The sequence below is a fragment of the Phaenicophaeus curvirostris genome, chromosome 21, assembly GCF_032191515.1.
Source record: "Phaenicophaeus curvirostris isolate KB17595 chromosome 21, BPBGC_Pcur_1.0, whole genome shotgun sequence".
Taxonomy (NCBI): Eukaryota; Metazoa; Chordata; class Aves; order Cuculiformes; family Cuculidae; genus Phaenicophaeus; species Phaenicophaeus curvirostris.
In genome coordinates this window covers 146,006-164,051 of record NC_091412.1, presented here as the reverse complement: position 1 = coordinate 164,051, position 18,046 = coordinate 146,006, and the positions used below count along the sequence as shown (strand labels likewise).

Genomic DNA, 18,046 nt, shown 5'->3' with positions numbered 1-18,046 from the left:
TATCCAGTTCTACCCCCTGCCATGGGCAAGGACACCTCCCACTGGATCAGGGGCTCCAAGCCCCATCCAACCTAGACTGAACACCTCCAGGGATGAGGCAGCCACCACTTCTCTGGGCAAGCTAGGCCAGGGCCTTCCCACCCTCGTGAATAATTTCTTCCTAATGTCTAATCTAAATCTTCCCCCTTCCAATTTAAACCCATTGCCTCTCATCCTGTCACGCCATCCCCTTGTAAAAATTCCCTCCCCAGCTTCCCTGGAGCCCCTGTCAGTACTGGAAGCTGCTGTAAATTCTCCCTGGGGCTGAACAACCCCAACTCTCTCAGCCTGTCCTCATATGGGAGATGCTCCAGCCCTCAGATCATCTTTGTGACCTCTGGACTCGTTCTAACAGTTCCGCATCCTTTTAACATTGGGGATTCCAGAACCGGCCACAGGACTCCAAGCAGGGTGTCATGAGATCAGACCAGAGGGGCAGAATCCCCTCCCTCGCCCTGCTGGGGATGCAGCCCAGGACAGACTTTCTGGGCTGGGAGGGTGCACTGCCGCTCCATCACCTGCCCTCCCCGACCAAGAGCTTTCCCGCAGCCCCTTTGTGGCTGGGAGGCTGCCCTGACGGGGTCCTGGGTGCAGGAACATCTCAACCTGTTTAGCCTGGAGGAGGCTGAGGCGAGACTTCATTGCTCTCTACAACTCCCTGAAAGGAGGTTGTGGAGAGGAGGGAGCTGGGCTCTTCTCCCAAGGGACAGGGGACAGGATGAGAGGGAATGGCCTCAAGCTCCACCAGGGGAGGTTCAGGCTGAACATTAGGAAAAAAATTTTCATGGAAAGGGTCATTGGTCCCTGGCAGAGGCTGCCCAGGGAGGGGGTTGAGTCACCTTCCCTGGAGGGGTTTAAGGGACGGGTGGATGAGGTGCTGAAGGGCACGGTTTAGTGATTGATGGGAATGGTTGGACTCGATGATCCAGTGGGTCTTTTCCAGTCGAGTGATTCTGTGATTCTATGATTCAACCGCCTGCCCCCTGCCAGCCTCCCTCCCGCTGCGCCCGCTCGGAGCCCCGGCGGGCACGATGCCGCGGGAAGGACCCTGGAACCGAAGCGGGGGGGGGTGGTGGTGGTGGCAGGAGGCCTGCCTGCTTCCCTGCCTGCCTGCCTGCTTCCTCCCTGCCTGCCTCCTGCCTCCCTCCCTCCCTGCCTGTCTCCCTCAGGGCGCACCGCCCCCCCCCCCCGCCCCCCGCTCTCCCCGCAGGGCCCAGGCCGCGGCCCCCGCCGAGGCCCCGCGCAGCCGCGGTTCCCGCCCCGCGGGGCCGGTGACGGGCGGGCGCGCGGGCCAATGGCGCGCGGGGCACGTGCCTCCGGTCGCCTCCCGCTGCTCGGGCCCCGCCGCCGCCGCCGCCGCCGCCGCCGCAGGTGAGGCCGCGCCGCCGCCCCCCTCCCGTCCCCCCTCCCCGGGGCTCCCGCGGGGCCGGCGCGGCCGGGGGCATCGGGTCCTGCGGTGGGTTGGGGCGCAAGGGGCCTCCGAGCCCGTCCGGTGCCGCCTCTGCCGTGGGCAGGGACACCTCCCGCTGGATCAGGGGCTCCCAGCCCCGTGCAACCCGGCCTGGAACCCCTCCAGGGACGGGGCGGCCACCGCTGCTCTGGGCAGCCTGGGCCAGGGCCTCCCCACCCTCACAGCCAAACGTTTCTTCCGTAGATCTCATCTCCATCTCTGCTCTTTCAGCTGAAAACCATCCTCCCTTGTCCTGTCCCTGCGCTCCCTGGTAGGTATAACTCCACTTGCCGTTCTTTTCCCTCTCCAAGCCGTGAGCTGTATAGCAGCATCTTCGGTTGCACTCAAATGTTTCTCAACGTAATTTCAGTGGGATTCATTGTTCCACCTCATCTGAGAATCCTTTTATTCTCTTCCAGCGCAGCAGCCGTGTTTCTGCAGAATAACAATTTAGTTCCACTTAATCTCTGACTGCGTTGCCTCTGAACATCTGGCTGAGATTTTGCGTTGTGATGTTGGCAGCTAAAGAAGTGCCGTTATTTGAAAGCTGTGGCCCCTTTGCAGGGAGGTGGAGGGAGTGGTTTTAGAGTGATTCCCCCTCATCCTACAACTCCATGCAGCATGCCCATGTCTGCACAGACACGGCTTTTGAATCTCCCACCTTGATGAAGGCCGATTCGTTTACACTGGACGCTTTTAAGGCTCAGCTTAACAGGGTGCTGGGCCATCTCATTTAAAGTATATGTCACCTAAAAAAGGTTGGACCCGATGATCCTATAGGTCCTTTCCAACCTGGGATTCTGTGATTCTATGATCTGGTGGTGCCTGAGCGTGGACAATGGAGTTGGACTCAATGATCCTGGTGGGTCCCTTCCAGTTCAGGTCGTTCTGTGGTTCTGTGAGTGTTAATTCTAGCGGGGGCCTGCTGGAGCAGGGTTCAGTGGTGGTGGGCTAAGGGCTTTTGGTCACCAGAAATAGTGAGTAAAGTAGCAGCCCGCTATTGTTAGCACTTGCGGGAGGCCTTTCAAAGCAGAGTGTTTACTATGTTTGGAGATGTAGGGATGTGTTGAGGGCTGTTCAGTGGGAGGACGTGGATGGAAAGGATGTTTGTGTGTCGCCCAGGGAAAGGGCCACCAGGCTCCGGTGGGATGTCTGTGTGGAAGGGTGTGCTGGTTACCTTGTTCTGGGATGCTGGGTAGTGGAGCAGCGTTATCTTGGGCAGAGGCTATCTGATACCTGCTGAGGTGGGAAGTGTGTTTTTTTGCATGAAGGACTTGTACTGTGATCCTGTGAGGCATCTGTGGGAAAGGAAATGGGAAGGATAGAGATTGATTCTGTTTGTTAGTGCTGGTTGTTGACATTTGATCACTTTTTGTGGTCTCTGTGTTTCTGTTCCTTTTTCCTTTTATGCCCCGAGCGTGGATGGGGGCTGCTCATAGCACTCAGCTCTTCGCCAGCCTGCAGTTCCCCAGTGCTCATGTTTTAACCACTCTTCTTTCTGGCGGTCTGTGAACAGTGTCTGACTTGTGTGTCTCTCTGAAAACTGGGGCGATGGGGATTCTGTAGGCCTTAACAAGCCAGTATGGGTGATATGACTTGTGTTGACTCTTGGGTTGTCTGTGTTGTGTGATAGATAATAAAGTCTGGATTCATGAGCTCTGGTGTGTCTGCAGTGTGGCAGTGCTCTGTGTCTGTGCTAGTTCTCGTTTGGAAGCAGTGTAACTGAACGGGTAGGATGATGCACATGGATCTGTTATTTCATGGCTCGAAGTATTCAGCAGCCCTGAGTTGCAGAACTGCGGTTTGCCCGTGCAGTGGGCTCTCCCTTGGTTTGACTGGGATAGGAACAGGGATCAGAAGCTGGTGTTGTTGTTAAATACATTGTCTAGTCAATTTATGGCCTCAGCTATCCAGCCCTGGGCAGAATAACCACAGACAAACGTGGTTGTTCTGCTTTTCTCTGAATTTTGTGGGAGCAGCAGGAGGAGTGAGCACACTCCAGACGGAGATGTGAGGAGATGTGAATGTTGCGTATAGCATCCTTCTTAACTACGCCTGTTGGCTGTGGCCGGTGTCTGGTGCCGACAGCAGCTTGCCATGATGTGTCCTCTGTGCTCTGAATTACAGCACTGTGTTCTCTGTTTGTTAAGTTTTGCATGTCCTGTCACTTTTTTCTTCCTGAAAAGAAGCCCTGCTGTGACCTGTCAGACATGTTGCTTTCCTGTCAGGATCTATGGTTTTAAGCTGTTGTGCCAGCCTACTTGCTTTCCTGAAGCTTTGGTCTCTGTCTGCTTTCTTGGCTGTTTGTTAAGAGCCCTCTGTGAACAGATTATGGTAAAATGTGCTGAGATGTTGCCCTGACTCCATGCCTTGTGGATGAGTGACCTGCAATGGTGGTAGCCTAGTAGGTACAGGGAGCTCGAGCTTGCTGTGTTTGCAGACTTCAGAAGATGTTTAGAGCAGCTGCTCCTTGTGCACTTCCAAATATTTTGGAAAAAGCACAAAAGGCAGGGACAGGAGATTCCCAGTAATTTAAACATTTAGGACGAGTGATATCGTTCAGCAAAGGAGAGGTGTTAAATTTGCCTCCCACAGGAAATCAATCAGTGCCCTTCTTTTCAATACACAGTTCAGTGAGGTGGGCACCTGCAGGCTTCCCACCGCCGCCTGCAAGGACCTATAGGTTATACAGCCTCTGCTCTAGGTGGGTGATGTATGGCAGAAATAGATTTTGAACAGCTTTTGTTTGGGTTTTTTAGGGCTGGGGGTGGAAATATGCAATGCTGAGAAGGCAGAGAGGTTCTTCACCTGCCTGGTTTTGCTGCCTTTATTTATTTTGTATTAGTAGCTGGTGTAGCAGATATAAAGTAAAATGTTCCCCTCACCCACTGCCTCCGTGGCATTGCTGCAGAGTGCAGTAGCGCATTGTGGTGTCTCGTCAAGCCTTCAGAGGTGAATTTCCAGCTCCTCATTTTGTGCTTGTGAATGAATTGTGTGCTGTCTTCTCCTCCTGTTGCTTCATTTGCCTTCTGGTTCCATTGCAGTGAGGGTCCCAGCTGTTCTCCCCGGATGGACCAGTGTGAGGAACAGTTATTGGTGCAATGTGCCTGCGATCCGCGGTTATGTCCACTGCCTCTCACTTACTGCCTGTGCCCTGTGTGTAGGAAAGCAGTTGCTCCCTCAGGGCACAGTTCTTTGTCTCCAGATCTTTTTTGAAGCTGGAAGAATTGCCAGAGGCAGTTACTGGTCCCACTGATTCTCTCTAGAACAAGGAGGATAACATCTTGCTTTTTTAAATATCCGTTTGTTATAAACCCCTCCTTCCTCCTTTGTAAAATTCAGTGCAGGAGGTGAGGTAGTCCCAAATCCCAAAAGTTGTCCAGCTGTCTCTTCCCTGTGTGAGAACTCTCTATGTTCACTGCCAGCATCTTTGACCCAGCGAGGAAACAGCAGGGGAAGGTATTGCTGTGCAGCTCTGAGCAGAGCTCTCTGCCTGCTCTCCATCAAAGCCAACTCTTAACCCTGAGAGATGGTGCGATCTGGGATCCAGCTGCAGGTCTTCTGGGCCTGAGCTGCGTAGTTTGGAACTGGCCTGTTTGTGCACACCGAGCAGAGCTGGTGTTGGAAGGCCCTGATTCCCTCTTCTTGTTCCAGCAGCAGTGGGTGGTACCATGGCCAGTCCGTGCCTGATTTCGTACAGAACCCAAACTGCCATTGATTCTGTTCCTGGGAGTTGAGTGCAGTTCAGCAGCCTGATGGTAAAATGAGGTCATTCCTCTGACGAAGGCAGCTTGTTTTTTACCCTCAACTGCTTCTGTCTCTGAACGACCACATTGGCATTGACAAAAACATTTACTTTGTCATTATATGGACATGGATAAAAACAACAAAGACAAGCATTTAAAAGCTTCTTAGACAAATTTGATTGTTAAAAGAGTACGTAAAACTACTTTGTTAGTGTATTAGAATTAGGCAGTTGAGATTTGTGAGACTGATAATGTGCTTAAAACTGAGTTTATGTCCAGTTCTATAGGAAACAAAAACTGTAACAACCAGAAATGGTTGATTTATCACATAAAGCTTGCAGAAATACAGTGGTAGTTTTTCCTTACAGCCACTGCTGGTGCACAGAACTAAAAAAAAAGGTGGAATCTTGAATTTATTCAAGCTGAGGAGTAAAAGGGGCAGTGCCTTTATTCCAGGTGCACAAAGCAGAGAGGAATCAACAAAAAGAAGCTGTTAACTCTGAAAAACCTGCAGGGCTGCCCAGCAGAAAGAGTCTGGCTGGCTGCAGGATTTACCGACAGAGCTTGCACCTTGGTGTAGAAGCAGTACACAGGTACAAGCTCAGCAGCTTACACAGCTTTAACCCTTCAGAGTTTGCACGAAAGTGACCTTTGTGAGCGTGTTTCAGAAGATGGAGTTGGTTTCATTCTTGAGGGCGTGAGTACAAGTGCCAAATGATTCAAATTGAATAGTGTCAATTGCTTATTTAAAATATCGGGACTGTGAGGTGAGGGAGAGGAGTTCAGATGAGAGTGCTGCATGGGACACCGCACTGGCCTTACTGATTGCTGCGTGACAGTCAAAGCAGAACAAGGGTACAGTGCGGTTTGGGGGAAGGACCCCGTGACACCTCAATTTCTGCCCTTAAGTTTTCACATGCACCCAAACATCCTGCTTCAAAGCTCAGGAAGATTTCTCTTCCAGTGCAATGGAAGATTTGTGCCTGTGAAATTCAGTAGCTGCCCATTAACCTGGGCAAGCATAACAAGCCAGAAGAGGTGAGATTGAGATTCCCCCTTTGTGGTCATGGATTTACTTTTTGGAAACAACACGAGGCATCTCTCAGACGTTAGCATGCTACTTCATATCTACATTATTTTTATTCATAAGGAAAACTTAAGCATTATCACTGCCTGATACAGTGAAATCATCTGGTGAAAGGCTTGGGCAGGTAGTGCAGATCTGGAGTGTGACCTGTACTGGGCGTGTCCACTCCAGGACAACCTTTTCTGCTGGACTTAATGTTTTTCCTCTTGTGCTCTATAAATGCTGTTCTTGAATGGAAAAGAGAATTTGTGGATTTGGTGATTTCCCTCTTCCTTCCAATTGGCTTTTGGTGTTTGGTCAATATTAAATCCTCTGCTCTTTGAAGTAACACTGTTTGAATGTGATGTGAGTCGAATAGCAATGGGTCTTGTCCTAAGTTGCTGTTGACCTGCAGTCTGTATGGGTGGTCGTGGAGGTCTGTGCTGTTGGGAACATGAAAGGAGTGTGTGTAAAGAATAAAAGGGATTTTCTCGGAGATTATAGGGTAGAGTCTGTGGCAAATGTAAAGTAGATGCGTCTGGATTAGGAAATAGAGACATATTCTGGTTGTGGAGCATTTGGAAACTGTTGTTTTGGGTTTTTTTGTGGCAGGCACGTAGGCCTAGTGGAGGTTTTTCAGCTGGTATGGCTTTGAAGGTGACATATATTCTGTTCCCTGCAGTGATAGCTTGGAAGAAAACATCTTTTTATGTTTTTTTTTCCTGTGGTCTCTGTCCCTTCGATGTAATGAGTGAACTCTTGGCTCTCAGCCCTGTCTTTACAGCTGGCTGCAGAGCAAGTTTTTTCATGGCACTGCTGTGTTGGGTCATTCTTGAAAACTTTTCTTGACGCAGTTAAATCTCATGGAGGCTCCTCAGGCCCTTCTGTGTGTGTGTGGCACTGCTTTTGGCTTGTGTTGGAACCCAGACACCTCAGTATCTCTGCATCTGCCCTTCATCGCTGTGTGGAATGGCTTTTCCCTTGCTGTAGGAGTGTCCTTTTGTTCCATTTCAGATGTGATCTCCAGGGAACACTGCTCAGCAGCTTCAGAATTGGGTGGCAGAGCAGTGTCCAAGGCAGTTCAGCAGAATTGTTGTTTGCCTGAGACAACCATGGCTTGGGGGGGTGGACGTCAACAAACATCACCCGTGTGCTGAAGAAGCAGGAGGAAGTCTCTGCATATCTTGCAAGTTCTGCTTGAAGCACCCCGTCAGGATTCTTGAGGTCAGCAGTGCATGTAGGAATAAACCCTTGAGGCTGAGGTCCAAGTTGATCAGGGCAGCTCTCAAGCAGAACTCTGCTGAGGTCACTTGTTTCAGTGCAAGCTCCCGGGTCATTCAGTGGTGTTAACCCCAACGAGGAGACTTCATCAGTTTAGGGATGCTGTGAGACAGTGTCTCCTGCGTGGTGTGTCCTTGGCAATGCTGACCTGCACTCCATGGGAAAGAAAGGCCGCAGTGTTGGCCCAGTGACCTGTCTCACAGCCGCAGTTCTCCCATGGCTTGAGAACTGTGCCATGCTCCATATGGCCCATTCCCTGTGCCCCAGTGAAGGTGACACAAACTCTATGCCACATTGCTTTAATGTGTTCGTCTAGCTTGCTCTGGCCAAACATCAGACACTGGTGTGGTCTGTGTGCTTCTGGTATCAGAGATGAGGAATATGTTTGAGGCAGCTCTGGCATCTTGTGTTCGGCACGGCCAGTGTCAGTGCTCACCCCTGCACCTGCGGCGTTCCCTGGTGTTTGCTGGCTGGAGAACTGGATCGCAGGAGTGAGAACAGGTCAGTGGAGGGAGAGGTGAGACCTGCTGCCTGAATTGTAATGAGGGTGCTGTAGGAGTGGCGTGGAGGAGTTCAGAGCTCTTTGCTTCTGGAGGAATTTCCCGTCTTAAGTTCTGCAGTAGCTAAAATGCTCATGTTACCTACTGACCGTTCAGGTGTCTGCATTCCAGTTTGTGATCTCAGTAGTGGTCCAGAGCCTTTGCAAAGCTGTGAACTGCCTGAACTTGCAGACAGACGGTTGCCTTCCTTGCCAGAGTTCCCATTTCAGATTCTCACCTCTGATTCATACAGGTCTTCCTTCTTGGCAGACACCTCTCAAGGAAAGAGTTCTGGATATAGACTCTGAGTCTCATTTTGAAGAAGCTTTTATTGGTCTGTTGCCAGAACCACCTGTGTCATTTGTGGTTTAAACAGTCTGGGCATGTGTGCACCTTTGAGAAGGTGATGGTCACGGTCAGCATGCTTCTGAAAAAATACCTTGGAGCTTTGCAGCCCAGCCCTGGACACGCAGACCTGGCTGTCGGTGAGTGAGCGACCTTGGGAGCAGGTGGGGAAGTGTTGGGCTCTGTGAGTTTGAGCACGTCCAGGATTACTGGAAGTTGTGGGCACAGCACATACGCTTCTCATTGGTTGCTCTGTGCATCCTTGGCCTTGTAAGTTTGAAAGCATCTTGCACAAGGAAGGAGGAGAAGGCTGCCTTTTAAACCAAGCAGTTGGAGGGTTTGGTGTTTAAAACTCCCTCAGTTTTTGAAATGCAGTGCAATGGAGCTTAGTCTTGAAATATTTTTTTGGGACACAGAATTGAAGTCCTTTTTGGGAAGGCTGCAGAGTACCTAGCCAGTCTCCTTACAGGTAGCCTTCCCCCAGGAAGCTGCTCAGCCTTCATTCCACCCTTGACTTGTCTGCTGAGAATAGAAGCGCATTCAGACTTCTGCTTTATGTCAGCATGGATCAACAGTCATCAATTAACGAGGTTATAGATCCAACTACGTTTCTAGGCCTGGTTCACGTCTGGAATATTTACTGATATCATTTGTTTGTTCTCTCTTTGGTGAAGAAAGCTCAGGAGATTCTGTCAACACATTTCAGCGAGAGCAGAATGATAAACTTGTTTTCTTATGTAGCATTTCTAATTTCCTCCCTGCTGACCATTTTGTACTGCCTTTTCTTTTTGAAATTCCTTTCAGTGTGTCAAGGATAACGGTTCTTCAGGGGATGTTTTTATTCTCACTGCCAGGAGAGCTCTTCACGGCCAGCGGAGGAAGCAGTTTCCCACGGCCTTCCAGATGGCCCGGAAGCGTCAGTCTTGCAGGAGGTTGTGTAAGTGCTAGGTGAGAGATTAGGGAGAAAGGAGTATCTTCTTCATCAGCGTTCAGCACCTTCTCCTCTCCTCTGCTGTGCCTTCATCCCTTCTGTGTGTTTGCCAGGCCTTTATGTGAGAGCTTTCTATAATGTTTTTCTCCTGTCTGAAGAGAAGCGGATGGAAGGCGTCCTTCGCAGTTCTGATCGCTTCTGAATCAACGCTGCCCTGGGCGCTCTGTGTTTGTCATGGGAGATATGAATGGGAGGTGCTGCTGGCAGGTAGATTAGAGGCTGTGGCAGAGTGGTTTACAGTGATAGGCACTTGCCAAGCTCCTGTCAGTTTTGCTTACTGCCAGATGTGAGTCTAGGAGCTTGTCCTCACGGTGTGCAGGGAGATCTCTGCACTCGGTATCCAGCTGTGGTGCCGCCTCCTTAGCCAGCAGATACGTACCAGGGAGGATACAGAAACAGGTATTTTTTTAAAGTGTTTGGTTTTGGAAAGCACTAAAATCTAGAGCAACTTCTTAAACTTGTCAGGGGGAGAATCTTGGTGGCAGGAAGGATTTGTATTCTATCTTGGGCAAATTTGGTTGTAGTGAAGGAAATGTGAACTTCTGTTTTGTAGAAGTGGAGAAATATCAATGTTTCTTCCTTTGGCTACTGAACACTTGAATTGTACTGAAAACCTCCCTGCTCCAGCGTATCAGTGTGTTGTGTTTGTGGGGTTTGAGTTTTACTAAGGACAAAGGCAAGCAAAGTTGCCTTCCATTAAAACAATTCTGAAATGTAAATCATTGGATTTTACAGCTCTGATATGTTGAACAGAGAAAGCCTAGCTGTTTGGTTGCAGACCAGGAAACTTAGGATGTTGTGCTCAAACTGTTCTGATGGAGCTGGAAGTGTTTAGTCTGATGTGTTTAATGATATAATTTCACAATGCAGCTTAACGTCATATGAGGAGGAGAGCCTCTTCCCCCTCCTTCTGGCTTTGCAGTTTCTCCTCCTGCTCTTCTCTCCTCCTGCATTAGCTCTGGTGCTTATCTTACTGCAAGGAAAGCATGACAAAAAATGCTTCCCTCCTGGTGTTTTCTCTTGCTTTCATGGCACACACTGGTTATCCTGGGCAGAAGGGCACTGGGTCTGGCTGGTGTTGGCACTGGGAATGCAAAAAGTGGGAGTAGGCCCTCTCTTTCTGTAGCTGCTGGCTGGGCTTGCTTCAACACATGCTTATAAAAAAAGAGCTCAATTTAAATCTGTCCTGTGCTAAATCTCAAATGAACGTAAGTCTGGTCGTGATTTTTTCCAAAATCATGTACTCCGTTATTGCTATTTAAAATATTTGACCTCTGCCAGAAGAAAGTGTGAAATAAATGCCCAGCATAGCTTACCAAGAGCTGCTGGTGGGGGACCAAGCCCCTTCCTGTGAGGGCTCTCAGAGCCCTTTCCAGACCTAGGATTTCTCATTGCTGTTACTGGCTGTTTCCGCTATTCAACTCCTGGTTGTCAGCAACACTGCAGTGCCCGGGAAGGCTCATTCTTCAGTAGATCCTGATCCGTACAATAAAGCCGCATGCCAGTGCTGCTCAGCCCTTGGCCGAGAGGACAGCGATGTCTGTGGTTTCGCAGAAGTCTTTGAGCTGATGGGTCGTGGTTGTCTTGTGGCGTTCATCGTTGTAACTCAAACCTGCCTGATCTGAGTAGCACGTGTGCTTGTATGAACCCTTCTGACCCGTCTGAATGCAAAAATCCATTGGCAGCGCAGTCAGTGTTAACGATGTGGTACTGTCGGGCTTCCTCTGCACTGGGATCAGTGGGAGGCTTTTGCATCCTTGGAACCCCTGCCCTGGTGTTTTACTGGTGCCTGAGGAGCGACAATATCTTAACCTGTTGTAATCCAGGTTGGCTTGGTTACCCCTTCAGGCAAGACCAGTGTTGTGCTGGTGATACCTGCTCCAGAGAATCGCTTGGTTCTCAGGCAGGCTGCAGCCGGAGAACTGTGATAGCAGCTGAAATGCAGCACCTTCTGTTGTTCTTTGGGCCAAATGATTCTATCAGCCAAAAGTCCTGTTAAAGTGACCACTGAGTTTGGCTTTGAGTCTGTGGTAATGAACTCAGCTGTGGTGGCACCGAGAGGTTCAGGGAGAAGCAGCGTTCATGTTGGAAGGTTTGTGCTGACCTTCCCAGGTTCCTTCCCTTTTAGAAGGGAGTTAGAGAGTTGCGGGTCTGCTGCTGCATTTCCAGTGGCTGACTTTGCTGTTACGCTGATCTCGTGGGTCAGGTGAAGCATTCATTCACCTTTAGTCTGGACTACAGTGGTGGGAATCTGAATTTACAGAGCTGGTAAACGGAGCAGCAGGAGCAGATGAGGAGCTGAGCAGGCACTGCTGCTGTAGCTGTGTGCACCCGGGTGTCTGATTGTGTTCCTGCAGTGAGAGCTCTGCATTGAAGAAAAAAACCCTGTATCCTCTCAAATTAGCCTTAGTTTCACCCCAAAATAAGTGTCTAGTCTTTTGCCTCTTACTGATGAGGTCTGAACTGGAAACAATTTCATATGTGAATGTGGTTGCACCCAATGGTGTGAATGGATGGGGCCGGGTGCTGCTCTGGGCCCCGGGCCTTGGTTCTGTGTTCTTGCACAGCAACGCTGCCACCAGTGTCGGAGCGCGGAGCTGAGCACCAGGAGGCCGTGGATCCATGTCAGGTGTTGAGCAGCCTTTCTGCGAATTCTGTGTGCTTCACAACTGTTTAAGAGCTTTTAAACCAAACTGTGGGGTTCTGGGGCTAGGGGAGTTCAGTGCACTCAGATTGAGAGGGTAAACAAGTCTGCAGCAGCACAGGAGAACCCAGGTCTGATCCATGCAGGAAATGAGCTTCCCGGAGGGTTTGTTCTCCAGAAAGAAGGTGCCAGTCTGGGCTTCCTGGGTCTGCCAGACCTCCTGCTGCTGCTCTCGCAGGAATAGGGTTTAGGTATCTTGATTTTGACAATTTCAAACTAGGTTGTAAAAATGCTTTAAAATATCTTCTGGCAGGCCCTGAAGGAGGAGCAGCTTGGAGCTGTTGAGGGTTTGAGCTGTAGATGTCCTCTTACATTTGGAGAGAAGGGATACAATCCTGACTGTTGGCTAAGGCCAAGGGCAGCTGTGAAGGGCTTGTTCAAGGCTTCCTTCAAAAAGGTGCAAAAACAGAAACTCTATCGAATACTCAATATACACCACAATAGGGTCCAGTACAGATTTCTGTTTCATAACTGCAATTAAGCAGTCACCCAAAGGCAACCAGTTAACAATGAAAGGGCCTCAATGTGCAGGGGAAACAATGTGTAAAGCACAAAACATTTATGAAACTGGCCCAGGTTGCCTAGAGCAGTTGTGGCTGCCCCATCCCTGGAGGTGTTCAAGGCCAGGTTGGATGGAGCTTTGAGCAACTGCAACATGGCAGGGGGTAGGACTGGATGGGCTTTGAGGTACCTTCGAATCCAAACCGTTCCGTGATTCTGTGATCTTGTGAGCATTAACTGTTCCCATTTGAAATGCAGAAGTGGTTTGATAGATCCAGCTGCTCCTCTTGGTCTCTTAAGAACTCTGGGCATAAGGTTGGAATGGAGGTTTTGATTCTGCTTGTCAGGTGCTTGGACACAGGAACCTGGTTTTTGCTTTGGGTGGCGTGAAGACTGGTATTTACAGGAAAGTGAATGCAATCTGTCTTGATGTTTTTTGTTAGCAAAAAAACCTGAAGAGCTCTTTAATGGGGCATAGTTTTGCAAAAAGGCGTACTTGTTAATCTGAAAGCATGAATTGTTCTGGAATTTCCAACAAATAATGTTTTGCTTTGTGAGTGGAAAAAATGCGTGGTTGAAACAGTCACTTGTTCTCAGCTTTAAAAATAAACATTCAAACTTATTTCAGGTGGAGAAAGTTTGGCTCATTGAAATGCAAAGCTCTTGAACTTACTTGGGGTTTTCTCTTTGCAGATAGATTATAAGATGTCAAATGGTTATGAGGATCACATGGCTGAAGATTGCAGGGACGATATCGGGAGAACAAATGTAATTGTGAACTACCTCCCTCAGAACATGACGCAGGATGAGCTACAGAGTCTGTTCAACAGCATTGGTGAAGTTGAATCTGCAAAGCTATTCGGGACAAAGTTGCAGGTATAATCTAGTGTACAAGGAGTGTTTATGTTGTGGGAGACTGCTTGGGCAAATACTGGATTGAACGCAATTTAATGTAGAAATATTATATGTGTGTGTAATCAAACTGTTGACAAGACCTCATAGAACCAGTGCAATGCTAAGACAGGACACTGAGTGCGAGGCAGCTGGAATGCTTCAGGCTGAATTGAGGACAGTTGTATATGGCTAAGAATTCCAAGAAGTTCAGTTCTTAAATTTGAACATCAACAGGCGTGTCTAAAACTGGTTTGAATTTGATGCTCAGCTTATTTATTCTTCCTCCTGTCCCTTAGCAAGTTTGCAGACGACACTAAACTGGGTGGAAGTGTTGATCTGCTGGAGGGTAGGGAGGCTCTGCAAAGGGATCTGAACAGTCTGGACCACTGGGCTGAGTCCAAGGGCATGAGGTTTAACAAGGCCAAGTGGCGGGTCCTGCACTTGGGGCACAACAACACTGTGCAGCTACAGACTAGGAGAAGTCTGGCTGGAAAGCTGCCTGGAGGAGAGGGACCTGGGGGTGTTGGTTGACAGCGACTGAACATGAGCCAGCAGTGTGCCCAGGTGGCCAAGAAGGCCAATGGCATCTTGGCTTGGATCAGAAACGGCGTGGCCAGCAGGTGCAGGGAGGTTCTTCTCCCTCTGTACTCGGCACTGGTGAGACCGCTCCTCGAATCCTGTGTTCAGTTCTGGGCCCCTCAGCACAAGAAAGATGTTGAGGCTCTGGAGCGAGTCCAGAGAAGAGCAACAAAGCTGGTGAGGGGGCTGGAGAACAGGCCTTATGAGGAGCAGCTGAGAGAGCTGGGGTTGCTTAGCCTGGAGAAGAGGAGGCTGAGGGGAGACCTCATTGCTCTCTCCAACTCCCTGAAAGGACGTTGTAGAGAGGAGGGTGCTGGCCTCTTCTCCCAAGTGACAGGGGACAGGACAAGAGGGAATGGCCTCAAGCTCCGCCAGGGGAGGTTCAGGCTGGACATTAGGAAAAAATTCTTCACGGAAAGGGTCATTGGTCCCTGGCAGAGGCTGCCCAGGGAGGGGGTTGAGTCACCTTCCCTGGAGGTGTTTAAGGGACGGGTGGACGAGGTGCTGAGGGGCATGGGTTAGTGTTTGATAGGAATGGTTGGACTCGATGATCCGGTGGGTCTCTTCCAACCTGGTTATTTTATGATTCTATGATTTCTGACTCTGCCAGGGCTCTGAAAATGCGAACAACCCTTGTGGTCTGATTTTGATCGGCACAATAAAGGTGTGGCAGGCGTCTGAGACGCCATAGGCCTTATCACTCCTCAGGAATTTAACCTCCAAGTTCTTTAAAAGGCATTGCTTTAAAAATGAGAGGAATGAATTGTTCAGACCTGTGAAACTTAATATTTCCTTGAAAACAAACAAATGCTGGTAGAGCAGCTGGTTCCAGAGGCCACATCTATTTTCACTGTAAGAGCTTTTTATCTGCTTGATGATCTCAAAGGTCTTTTACAACCAAGTGATTCTATGATGTTTTAATCCTTGTACTGTAAAAAAACTTTGTTTACAAATTCTGGTTATTCTTGTTCAGAATTCAGGGAATCCTGGATTGAGTGGGAGGACTCTGTTGCTCCTGTAAAAGTCTTTGTGCTGTTCTCTAAGCAATGTGTGATTGTTCTTAGCCGGCAGATGGTTGCTTTGTGGAATTTGGTGCTGCACATTCTCAATCTCATATTTCAGACCCTAGCAATGCTTAGATCATTATCTAATCCATAACAAAACAGGACTGAAACTCCTTCGCTGACTGTAAAAATGGCATGAAAGTTGTGAAGCACACGAGGGTTCTTTGTGCGTTATCTGTGCTGACTCTGTTACTTTATGTGCTCCAGAATAGACATGAGGGCTGAATCATTAAAGACTTCAGAACTGGCTTTCAGGATGGCTTATCTAATTTCCATGTTGTTAGTTTTCCTAGTTCCTTTCAGATGAAATTTCACGTGATAGCCTTCAATCTGGGTCTGTACTTATGGAATTTGTATGTGAAATCATCATGAAATGGTTACATAAACTACTGATTTCTTTGAATAGTTTGATAGCTGAGTGTTCGGCTTCGATGTTGTTGTACAGTTTGAGGTGTTTAGCAGTAGAAGCTTGCACTGGAGGCTAATTTTACAGGGAAATAAGACCACTTGTTTCATGATAGCATGCCATTCATCAAATGTCACAACTGATCCACACCTTAGACTTTCAAATAAGCACAAAATTAGCTACATGGGAGCTAGGGATGTTTTAAACAGGAAGCAAGACACGTCATTACCTGAAACTTGACAGCCTACTTCTCACTGTTTGCTGCAGTGTCGAATACTCCAGTAGAGTCTGATTAACTTTAACTTGGAACTTGACTGTCCTGAGTGGTTTCAAGTCCAAAACATACACTTCTGTCCTTCAGGTTTTCTTAACAGCCTCTAAGGAATCACAAGTAAATTCCTGTCAGTGTTGCGCAGCATCCTTGAGTGCCCACGGAGAAAATTTTGCTTCTCTTTAACATGATTGCAGATGTTCAGTTCTGCACAGTTCTGTTGGTCAGAGCACTTAGTTTTGTTGCTACTTAATTTTTCGTTCACTTGCAACACCATTAGAAGCAATTGCCAGGCTCCTCCGTGCTCACGGGTGCCTTTGGACTACCAGGAACTAAAAAAACCTTCTAAAAGCACCACTTTTCCCCTTCCTTTTGCTTTCCTTTCCACCCCTCATGTTTGCGTGAAGATTTTTGGATTGTGAAACTCTGCTCGCAGCAGCTCTGGTGTTTGGCTGGCCCTGAAAAGAACACTCTTGTGGCAGGATTCTGCCTCTCTGGAGCCACCAGCTGTGTTTTTCTGGCCCCAGGGCAGGCAAGCAGGGAACAAGAACTGCAGGAAAACCTGTTCAGCTCCTGACCTTGGTTTCTGTGAGGTCAGAGAAGTCGTAATATTGGCATGTGAGCAGCCAGGTTGGATGGGGCCTTGAGCAGCCTGGTCCAGTTAGAGGTGTCCCTGCCCATAGCAGGGGGGTGGAACTGCATGGGCTTTGAGGTCCTTTCCAACCCAAAGCATTCCACGATTCTATGACAGGAGGGAGGTGACCTCCCCTTTTGTTGGGATTTGATTTCTTAGATCAGTTTAGTTCTTTTCAGTGAAATCACAGCTTTGGTGCCTCATCATGTTCTGTTAAATCCAAGCATTTTGTCTCTGGAGTTGCCTTTATTAGCAGAGTTAAAATCAATGTTTGATAATGCTTATTTTTCATTAAACAATGACTGGTACGTATATTTTTTTCTCAGTTGTCTGTTAATGAAACATGTAGGGCAGAAAAGAGCTTCTGCCTGGAATGCAGTTTTTAACGATTTATGGAATGAGCCTTGGCCTTCTGGACAGTGATTTCTTCAATTCAAGGACTGGTTTGAAAGCCTAAGTTTTGTGTTGTTAGAGCAAAGTGTTTTGCTGTGATCAGGGTGTCTGTGTTGTTGGGTTTTGTTTCAGATACAGCACTGGAGGGAACAAGCTGTCGTTGTGTGTATTAGATTGTATTTATCAAACTTAGAGAGACTCTTTGAGACCACAGGGCTGCTCCTTCTGTATTTTGTTGCTGATGAGGGCTATGGGAAGGTGAAGGTCACAGCAACATTGTGAGGTTTCTGCTTTGTGTACATGGAATAGAGCAGTTGGTAAAAATGTGGCTGTGCCTCTATTTTGTTGTTTGAGATGTGATCACTTCTTTTTCTGTTTATTGCAGTAACTAAAGGGAAGCTTGTGCACAGCAGATGAACATTAAAAAGGGTACAGTGCTCCTTCAGCTGTTCCTGATCCTACTGGAAAGACAGGGTGCTGGTCCCTTCCTTTTCCAATGTGTGCGTTATGTTCCTCAGATCACAGAATCACAGAATCACAGAATAACCAGGTTGGAAGAGACCCACCGGATCACCGAGTCCAACCGTTCCTACCAAACACTAAACCATATCCCTCAGCACCTCGTCCACCCGTGCCTTAAACACCTCCAGGGAAGGTGACTCAACCACCTCCCTGGGCAGCCTGTTCCAGTGCCCAATGACCCTTTCTGTAAAGAACTTTTTCCTAACGTCTAGCCTAAACCTCCCCTGTCGGAGCTTGAGGCCATTCCCTCTTGTCCTGTCCCCTGTCACTTGGGAGAAGAGGCCAGCACCCTCCTCTCTACAACGTCCTTTCAGGTAGTTGTAGAGAGCAATGAGGTCACCCCTCAGCCTCCTCTTCTCCAGGCTAAACAACCCCAGCTCTCTCAGCCGCTCCTCATAAGGCCTGTTCTCCAGCCCTTTCACCAGCTTTGTTGCTCTTCTCTGGACTCTCTCCAGAGCCTCAACATCCTTCTTGTGGTGAGGGGCCCAGAACTGAACACAGGATTCGAGGAGCGGTCTCACCAGTGCCGAGTACAGAGGGAGGATAACCTCCCTGGACCTGCTGGTCACGCCGTTTCTGATACAAGCCAAGATGCCATTGGCCTTCTTGGCCACCTGGGCA

General features: G+C 48.8%; 1 protein-coding gene across 1 annotated transcript in view; it reads left to right on the top strand.

Moving 5' to 3' along the window:
• Positions 1-7,318: 7,318 nt before the first annotated feature.
• The window catches only part of LOC138729651 (ELAV-like protein 1), a 49,809-nt gene continuing 39,081 nt past the window's right edge, over positions 7,319-18,046 (top strand). Inside the window, exons 1-2 of the transcript XR_011338925.1 lie at positions 7,319-7,525; positions 13,356-13,538. The gene's annotated coding sequence lies outside the window, so the exon portion shown is untranslated. The remainder of the gene's footprint in view (positions 7,526-13,355; positions 13,539-18,046) is intronic.